Here is an 8,550-nt window from a genome sequence, read left to right as displayed (position 1 = left end):
CGTCAGTCAAGTAAGTTCGTCAGTAGAGTAAGCTCGTCAGTCGAGTTGGTCAGATGGAAGCAATCCTCAGCCTGCATGAACGTACTCTCAAAGGTGGTCACCGGTGTGGTGCCTGCCACAATGCCTCCGATGCCAAAGTCAGTATAAGAAGCTCTCTTAGGAATAAACAATGTAATTGAACAGAATGAAAGAGATTTCTTAGTGTCTATGTGTGTATGTACCTTCTACTTGGCAATGTGTGGGCTTTATATATGCTTTTCATAGCTTTTAGCCGTTGGAGTAGTTATGGAGGTCTTAATGCTCCTCTTGGTAACGTTTGGTGCTGTGTAATGTGGCTTTAATGTGCTCCAACGGTTCATACAGTTGGCTTTGTAACCGTTCTGGGTGTAATTATGCTGCATTGAATGGCCTTCCTGCCTTCGTCAGTGACGTGGGTATTAGTATGCTCATCCAGGGATATCTTCGTCAGTATCATGGTCGTCGTCTTCGGTAAATGAGTTTGTCAGTCCCGTCAACTGCCCCCCGATTCTATGGTCGTCGTGACTTGTAATGACGACCGTAGAATGTGAAAGGTTTTGGGCTGTAAATAACTCCAATTGGTGTGACCATTGGGTTTCCCGCTAGTTTTCAGTTTTCTGGGCTTTTGTTTCTAAACTTCTCCCCTTATCTTCGTCAGTACCTTTTGTCTATAACTTCGTCAGTACCTTCTGTGACTTACACCCTTTTGAGTCATTTTTGGCTTAGCCATTTTTGGCTTTTGTGACTTACACCCTTTTAAGGAGTTTGTCATCGTCAGTAACTTACATCCGTCGATGCAGAATCTTATTATTTAGCCATTTTTTACTTTTGTGACTTACACCCTTTTAGGGATCTTGTCATCGTCAGTAACTTACATCCGTCGAGGCGGAATCTTGTTACTTAGCCATTTTTGGCTTTTGTGACTTACACCCTTTTAAGGATCTTATCATCGTCAGTAACTTACATCCGTCGAGGCGAAATCTTGTTACTTAGCCATTTTTGGCTTTTGTGACTTACACCCTTTTAGTGATCTTGTCATCGTTAGTAACTTACATTCGTCGAGACGAAATCTTGTTACTTAGCCATTCTTGTCATCGTCAATAACTTACATCCGTTGAGGCAGAATCTTGTTACTTAGCCATTTTTGGCTTTTGTGACTTACACCCTTTTAAGGAGTTTGTCATCGTCAGTAACTTACATCCGTCAATGCAGAATCTTATTATTTAGCCATTTTTTACTTTTGTGACTTACACCCTTTTAGGGATCTTGTCATCGTCAGTAACTTACATCCGTCGAGGCGGAATCTTGTTACTTAGCCATTTTTGGCTTTTGTGACTTACACCCTTTTAAGGATCTTATCATCGTCAGTAACTTACATCCGTCGAGGTGGAATCTTGTTACGTATCCATTCTTGTCATCGTCAGTAACTTACATCCGTCGAGGCGAAATCTTGTTACTTAGCCATTTTTGGCTTTTGTGACTTACACCCTTTTAGGGATCTTGTCATCGTCAATAACTTACATCCGTTAAGGCAGAATCTTGTTACTTAGCCATTTTTGGCTTTTGTGACTTACACCCTTTTAGGAATCTTGTCATCATCAGTAACTTACATCCGTAAAGGCGGAATCTTGTTACTTAGCCATTTTTGGCTTTTATGACTTACACCCTTTTAGGGATCTTGTCATCGTCAGTAACTTACATCCGTCGAGGCGGAATCTTGTTATTTATCCATTCTTGTCCTCGTCAGTAACTTACATCCGTCAAGGCGGAATCTTGTTACTTAGCCATTTTTGAGACTTGTAGCTGCTCAAACCTTCGTCACTGAACCGACGATTTGGGGGTCCCTTTTCTGTCCTCTACGTTCGTCCTCCTTCCTTTCCTTGTTCTCTGGTTTTTCCACGTCTCTCATGGTAGCCAGTGCTTCTTCTGCGTTCATGTACTTCTGTGCTTTCAGGAGCATCTCCGCCATCGTTTTTGGAGGATTTTTTGCGAGTGAAGAAACGAACTCCCTGGATTGCAGTCCCGCTTTGAAGGTCGTCAACTGCACCTTATCGTCAGCTTCGTCCACCTCCAGGGTTTTCCGAGTGAAGCGTTTCACATAGGACCTCAAGGTTTCTTTCTCTCCTTATTTAATGGTGAGTAAATGATCTACCGGCCTTTTAGGACGTTGTCCTCCAATGAAATGACGAAAAAAGGAGCTGCTCAACTATTCGAAGTTATCGACGGACGACGTTGGCAGCTTTGTGAACCATTCCCTTGCAGCTCCTTTGAGAGTGGTAGGGAAGGAACGACACAATATCTCGTCTGGGGGCTGCTGAAACCCTAGTGTCGTCTTGAAGGTATTAAGATGATCCTGAGGATCCTTGAGCCCGTTGAACGGTTCAAGTTATGGCAACCGAAATTTCAACGGCACTGGACATTCGAGGACTGCCGTGGTGAAAGGCGAATCTGTTGCCCTGACCATTCAATCCACACTTCGTTCTGTTTTCTCTTTGATAGCACTTCTTAATTCATCCATCTCCCTCCTCATCTCTTGAAGAAGGTCTAAATTCTGCTCGGTGGGAGTGTTTGGCCTTCGATGGTCACTTCTTCTGTGGCTGTCTCCCTCGTCATCTTTGTTCTCTTTAAACCGAATATCCTCCTGTTGAAGCCTTAGCTTTATTTCCTAATTTTGCCTAGTAAGTTCTTCGACGGTAGCTGCAAGAGCCTGGACTTGTTAAGCCAAGGCTGCAGAACCTTGATTGGACTCCATCTGATCGTAATAGTTGGTCGGAAACTACTCTTTCGAGTCTGAACACGAAAATTTCGTTTCCCACAGACGGCGCCAAACTGATGAAGCGTAAGTTCGTCAGTCAAGTAAGTTCGTCAGTAGAGTAAGCTCGTCAGTCGAGTTGGTTAGATGGAAGCAATCCTCAGCCTGCATGAACGTACTCTCAAAGGTGGTCACCAGTGTGGTGCCTGCCACAATGCCTCCGATGCCAAAGTCAGTATAAAAAGCTCTCTTAGGAATAAACAATGTAATTGAGCAGAATGAAAGAGATCTCTTAGTGTCTATGTGTGTATGTACCTTCTACTTGGCAATGTGTGGGCTTTATATATGCTTTTCATAGCTTCTAGCCGTTGGAGTAGTTATGGAGGTCTTAATGCTCCTCTTGGTAACGTTTGGTGCTGTGTAATGTGGCTTTAATGTGCTCCAACGGTTCATACAGTTGGCTTTGTAACCGTTCTGGGTGTAATTATGCTGCATTGAATGGCCTTCCTACCTTCATCAGTGATGTGGGTATTAGTATGCTCGTCCAGGGATATCTTCGTCGGTATCATGGTCATCGTCTTCGGTAAATGAGTTCGTTAGTCCCGTCAGCTACAATATGTTGCTAATCATGTAGTTCTGAAGATTTTCTCTTATAGAACCTCAAGTACTTGATTCTCAATCAAAAAAATATATATATACTTATGCATAGAGAGGTGTCAATTAAGCAATAAGACTCGATCCACTTAAGAATAATATATAATAAAAAATTGGATTGAGAGAATTTATTCTAAATCTGAATATATATCTAAAACTTGTACTAAAAGTTGAGCATAAAAATGGTGGTTGCACCAAGTTTTTATTTTTTAAGAAGCAGAAAGCTGTAATATTATTAAACAAGGGATGCCAAGTCGGCAACAATTACAGCATTAAGATGCGAAGGAACACCCTCTATCTATACCTTTAAATCACTAACATGTCTAGCATATCTAGCAAGATTGTGAGCAACAGAATTTACTTGTCTCTTAACATGAGAAACAGTAAAACCAACAAAGGATTTTGCTATAACCTTTGCATCCTCAATCAAATGACCAAAAGAAGCAAAAGAAGACTCTTCACTCCTTAAAGACTTTATAACTCTCTCGGAGTCACCCTTAAGGATAACAGAAGAAAAACCTACTTCTTAAGTAAAACATAAGGCTCTTTCAATAGCCAAAGCTTCAACTTTATCAACTGAGGAAGGCAAATGAATATTTTCAGACATGGAAGCCATAACTTGTCTAAGATCATCTCGGATTACAACCCTTATCCCAGCTGAATTACTCATTAAACACAGCACCATCAAAGTTAGCTTTAAAAATCAGGTGAGAGGGAGGAGACCACACCACTCTAGATGAGCTATGTGGATTTAGAGCTGGCAAATCATCAGGGAGAGTATGGATAAAATCTACATGAACTGCAATTGCATTAGGAAGAAGTTGAGAAATATGGAAAGGCTTGCCTGATGTGCGAAGGAGATTTCTCCTATACTAGATTGTCCACACTATAATAGCAAACAGCTCTAGATTCTTCCCTCTATCAATGATAAATTTGACCAAGTCCCCAAATCTGTTAAAAACTGAATATCGTCGAAAATTCCACGTTGAATCTAAATCCCAAACAGGAGAAAGACAAGGACAATTCCAAAGAGCATGCATAGTATCTTCACAAGAAAGATGACAATGATCATAGATATCTTCACTGAGTACCTTCCTTCTCACCAGATTTGTCTTGAGAGGGATAGAATTTTTACAAGCTCTCCAAACAAAATTACGCACCTTATTTGGAATTGACAAGCTCCAAATTTTCTTCCATTCAGCTTGACCGAGAGGGAACACATTTGCCTTGCTGAATTACAAACCATCAACATCAGAATTCTTTTGCTCTTCCACTAAGAATTGGTAACTAGATTTAACAGTGTACAATCCCAATTGATTTAAAGGCTAGAAAATTTTAGCAGTAACCCGATTCTTACACAAAGGAATAGACATGATGGAACTTACCTCATGGGAAAGAAATAGATTATTAAGGAGTGAAAGATCCCATTGTTTGGTCATAGGATAAATAAGATCAGCAACATGAGCTCTAATAAAAGATTCTGGCAAAGGAGATTGAAGCCTCGTATTTTCAAAGGATGGCATCCACGGATCTACCCACAAATTAATACTTACCCTTGTTCCAACCCTCCAATGAACACTTTTTTTTAGCACATATCTACCTTTTAGAATACTCCTCCAAGCATATGAACCCCCAAAATTTTCTTTATCATCCAAAATTGAACAATGAGGAAAAAATATAGACTTAAACACCCTGTAAAATAGTGAATATTTATTGTGAAGAAGTCACCAAGCTTGTTTAGCAAGAAGGGCATCATTAAACAAAGTCAAATCTTTAAAGCCCATATCTCCCTCATTTGGCTTACATAATTCATCACGTTTCAACCAATGGATTTTCCTTCAACCACTCCTTTGACCCTACCAAAATTTTCTAATCAAACTCTCGAGGTCATTACATAAACCTAGCGGCAATTTGAAACAATTCATTGAGTAAGTAGGGAGTAGGGATAGCTTATAACACTGCTTTAATCAAAACTTCCCTCCTAGCTTGTGACAAAAGTTTTTCCTCCCACGCTTGCTTGTAATTTCTTCCAAACCTTTTCTTTAATGAAATCAAAGCACTACTTCTCGTTCCTTCCCACAAAAGATGGCAAACCCAAATATTTTTCATACTGCTTTATTTCCACGATCTTTAATTTGATTCCTGCTAGCTTCTGAAGTTGATTTACTAAAAAAGATAGTCGTCTTGTTCTTGTTTATTTGTTGACCCAAACACGTCTCATATACTCCTAGGATATCCATAATTTTCTGACATTCCTCAAAAGTAGAACTACAAAACAAAACACTATCGTCTGCAAATAAAAGATGCGTCAATTTTGGGATGTGCTTACTCAAAGAAAAACAACAAATATCACCCTGATAAGTTGCTTGGGAAATAAGTCCATTAAGTCCTTTAGTGCACAAGAGAAAAAGAAAAGGTGAAAGAGGATCACTCTGATGAATACCCCTTGTAGGATGAATAACTCCTTTAGGTTCACTATTAACAAGGATGGAATATAAGACTGATTTAACACAGAGCATCAACAAAGAAATCCATTGATCCTTGAACCCCATCTTCCTCATTACAACCTCTAAAAAGGAACATTCTACTCTGTCATATACTTTGCTCATATCAAGCTTAAGAGCCACAAAACCTTCCCTAACTGATTTGTGATTCTGCATGCTATGAAAAGTTTCAAAAGCTACCAAAATATTGTTAGATATGTTCCGATTCTTAATAAATGCTCTTTGATGTTCTATGATAATCTGAGACAGAATTTTCTTGAGTCTATTCACCAAAACCTTAGAAAAGATTTTTTACAAAACATTGAATAGGCTAATAGGTCTAAAATTAGAAACTAATTCAAGATTATTAGCCTTTGGAACAAGTGTAATGAAAGTGTTTTTGAGGTGTTGGGGAAGAGAAGCATAATTATGGAAAGACAAAATAGATTGTGAAACATCTGTGCCTACAAGATTCCAGTAATTCTGATAAAAGAGTGGAGGCATACCATCAGGACCAGGGGTTTTAAGAGGAGCCATTTGTTTTAAAGCAGCTTGGACTTCCCACAACATGAAATCTGCAGAAAGTTTTGCATTCATCTCTGGTGTAATTAAAATTGGAATTGAACTGATGGCTTCTTCGGGTTGACAAATACCAGAAGTTGTAAATAAGGACTTGTAATAGCTTACAAGTCAATCAGCAACTTCAGTAGGATTTGTAATCCATAGTCCAGCATAATTTTTAATACCCCCAATTTTATTTCTTCTAAGCCTTTAAGTAACTTTACTGTGAAATTTTTTTGAATTTCTATCTCCATGAACAGCCCATAAAGATCTTGATCTTTGAAACCACATTATATTCTCTTTATCAAGCAAATCATTAACTTTACTCCTCAATTCCAAAACTCGAAAATTAACCCCTGAAGTCATAGCATCCTTTTCGGCCTGCACTAATTTTTTCCTCGCTAGTTCCAAGTCCCTCCTCACATTACCAAAACAATTTCGGCTCCATGAAGTAAGAGTTTTTCCACACTTAATAATCTTGTTGACAACTCGAATTCCAAAATCCACATGATTAATGTTAGTCCAAACAGCTTTAATAGTTTCATCACATCCTCTATTGATAGCCACATCTCTTTCAAATGAAAAGGTTTAAATGGTCTAGTAGTTTCTATACCATCAAGGACAATCCACAATGGACTATGATATGAAGTACTAAAATGCAAGTGATGCACTTTAGAACCAGCAAACTTAATCAACCAATCATTATTAGCCAAACATCTATCCAACCTTTCCTAAATTGAATGACCATTATAAAAGTGTTTCTGCCAAGTAAACTGAGACCTTGAGAGACCCAAATCTAAAAAACCACATTCATCAATTGCTTCCTTGAAGAGCTGCATTTGAACTTGACTTCTTGAGCTTCCTCCCAATTTTTCTAAACTACTCACAATCTCATTAAAATCTCCAGCATAGTGCCAAGGTAAATCAAAAAGCAGATTCAGCAAACAAAGCAAATCCCAAGACTCCTTCCTCTTCTATGTATTTGGTTCCCCATAAAATCCTGTGAATCTCCAAGCTTCACTCGAACCCTTATCAATAATTAAGTCAATATGATTCTCAAAGAAAGGTTCAACTCACAAATTGATACAATTCTTCCATAACATAGCCAAACCTCCTCCTCTATTCACTCTTGGAACAAAAAACAAACAATCAAATTGAATATCCTTTTTAATTTGTTTTAGCCTTGCTTCATTTGCCCATATTTCAGCTATAAACACGATAGATGGATCTTTAACCCGTACTAATTCATTAAATTCCTTCCCTGTACATAGGTTCCCAAGCCCACAATAGTTCCAAACTAAGAGACTCATGTTCTTGGCGGGGTTGCATAACAACCTTCGCCAATTTCTAAGGTATTGCTTCATCATCTTTCAAAACCTGCAAGCGTTTGCTAGGTAAATCCAGTTGATTTTCTTCACTATTAGACATTGCTTTCTTCCCATAAGACTTATCATGCACGGATACAATCTTCAATCGTTTCCAGGACCTTCAATTAAGAGGCATATCATCTTCATTGGATTGATTAGTCACGGGAATAGAAGTTGGAATAGATACAATACTTACATTAGACTCCTTAGCCATCCCCACAACATTGATATCTAATAAATCCTTATCTAGCTTATCAGATAAAGTCTTTGAAGATGAGGGAAGTATAGAGTTTGGATAAGCCTAAGCCACACCTTTTTGAAGAGAATCCACCGTATCAAACTTCTTCAATTCAGCATCTATCTATACAATTTTAGCTTCTAAAGAATTTGGGGTTGAAAGTGAAGTATCTAGAGAGGAAATTTAACAATCCGAAGGAATATCCTTATTGAATTTTAGGGAGTGATTAATCCCCACCAAATCAAGAATTTTTTCAACAAAAAGTGGAGTAGTAGTTTCAAAGACAGTTATTGTACCCTTAGTTGAAAATTTTTGAATTTCCTTATTTGGTGGAATAATGGTTCCTTGTTCTGTATCCATAGAACTTATAGTAACTGCCCTGGCCACCAATGACCGTGAAGAAACACCATGAACCTCTTCCTAGAACCTTCAACAATAACCATACTCTTCTTACCAGAATTGAAAATTAGGGCTCGA

Source organism: Quercus suber, unplaced genomic scaffold (genome assembly GCF_002906115.3).
Source record: "Quercus suber isolate HL8 unplaced genomic scaffold, Cork oak 2.0 scaffold_18, whole genome shotgun sequence".
NCBI lineage: Eukaryota > Viridiplantae > Streptophyta > Magnoliopsida > Fagales > Fagaceae > Quercus > Quercus suber.
This window is presented reverse-complemented; position numbering follows the sequence as displayed.